The sequence below is a fragment of the Limulus polyphemus genome, unplaced genomic scaffold, assembly GCF_000517525.1.
Source record: "Limulus polyphemus unplaced genomic scaffold, Limulus_polyphemus-2.1.2 Scaffold3609, whole genome shotgun sequence".
NCBI classification, from domain to species: domain Eukaryota; kingdom Metazoa; phylum Arthropoda; class Merostomata; order Xiphosura; family Limulidae; genus Limulus; species Limulus polyphemus.
Genome location: NW_013669219.1, coordinates 53083 through 54995, shown reverse-complemented (window position 1 = coordinate 54995; position 1913 = coordinate 53083). Strand labels below are relative to the sequence as shown.

General features: G+C 34.7%; 1 protein-coding gene across 1 annotated transcript in view; it reads left to right on the top strand.

Annotated features, from left to right (window-relative positions):
* LOC106469678 (rho family-interacting cell polarization regulator 2-like) overlaps positions 1–1913 on the top strand; it is a 75291-nt gene that overhangs the window by 27439 nt on the left and 45939 nt on the right. The gene's annotated exons all lie outside the window — the stretch shown is intronic.

Here is a 1913-nt window from a genome sequence, read left to right as displayed (position 1 = left end):
CGCTATAATTCATAACGAACACACACGCGCTCGACCCAACAGTACGTCTCTATCTCTGTCTGCAGTTCAATTACATTACATTGTTGCCGTCACTTCTTACCGGTCTTATATATACAAGAATACCACATATCTAGTAACCTCTCGAGGCTTCAGGAAGAGACATGAACGTTCTAGAAGTTCACGGCGTGTTACTAGTGTCAGGTGACTTCCGCTGTCGTAACACTAGGAAACTTTTTGGGTGAGTTGATAGATTTAGTGACTAGCAATCCATCTAACTGTTTGTTGTTAAGCGCAAAGCTACACAATAGCTTATTTGTCCTCTGCCCACTACGAATATTAAAACCTGATTTTTAGTAGTATAAGTCTTAAGAAGCTCACGTAACTGACAAAGGCAGGACTTTGTGTGGGTGTGCTATTTTAATTCTGTGTTTTCCAGGCATATCTTTCGGAAGATGTTGTACTTTGTAGTTAAAAGAATTAAACTTGGACTTAAATTTAACATCTATCACTATTAAGGTTTCTCAGTCCTTTGACAATTAAAGAATGTTATTTTAGAATTTAATAAATAAATCCCTCTAAAAATTCCATCATGTCATGTTGTTTTTCTGGACTTTAAAAAATTCTTTCCCTTTAACTGTCTCCTTATAGTGAATTTTTTTTTTTAGAAATTATATAAAAATTCCAAAAAGAACCACATGCTGTAATGAAAATATAGTTCTAACACAATATAAGAAGCTTGATAACTAGAGAATTTTGTAATATTAATGGTAGGGCACGGCAATTGTCCAAAGCAAGGCCATGTACATTTTGAGATTATTTGTTTTCTTTTTTTTACTAGCAGATTATTGTATATAATGATGGCCTATATATGTCATTGTTAATATAATAATGTTGTTCAAGCCAGCAGTTTGGAAAGATATGTATATTTATATGGCTTTTAGGAATAATTATGTGTTTGTCTTAATCATGTAAAGGTCTCCACCATATGACTCATTATGCAATGCCTCAAGACATCAGGAGTCTTTCATCCGTATTTATTAATTATTTTATTTCTAATTTACAATTCTGATTATTGATGATTTTCTCTGAGGGACCCTGGATTTGGCAGTTGTTATTCCTTGAGTGCCCCAGGATATATCATAAGTATATGGGTTTGGGATACCCCAAGGTATAACAATGTAATGGATCATATGTCAAAACACGATACAGTTATTTTATGTCTTACAGTGTTCATTGTATGTTGATTGTATTCAATCTGATCTTACCAGCACACTGAATAAAAGTACATGATTTTAACATTGAAAACATAGTGTGAAGCTACTTTGTGTAACTACTAGACACCTGAGAGTCTGGGAAGTAGGAATCATCTCAGCTTTGAAAAGGTGAATTTTCCATCTTCCTCTTTGAAAGTCCTGAGATTATTAAATATATGTTTTATCAACATGTGATTTTCTTGACCTTTAAGCACCATGAGTTACATTAATTACTTGTATACTTACAGGTTTAGCTTGAAAACAGTTTACTATCATTTGCACATTGCTTGATTTATACATACTTGTGTACTTTTAAAGGTATGTTACGTCTCCGTTCGTTCGTTAATTTTCCGTAAATTCGTTCCGACGAAACTTTAGCGACACAAGTCCTTTCTTAAATAAAACTGGTTTATTCTTTCCGAATACAACTTTACGATACACTTAATTTCAACAGCCGCTCTATAACAACGCTATAACTCACGTTGCGAACAATATTTTGTCCGCATAAATTAAATTACTCATTACCTGTCCCGTCGCTTCGTGGCCGATCTTATATACACCAGCTTACCCCCAATCTAGTAATCTCCCGACAATTCACGAGGGAACAGGATATTTCTAAAAGGAGGTGGCGTGATACTAGTCACGTGACCTCGCTGACGC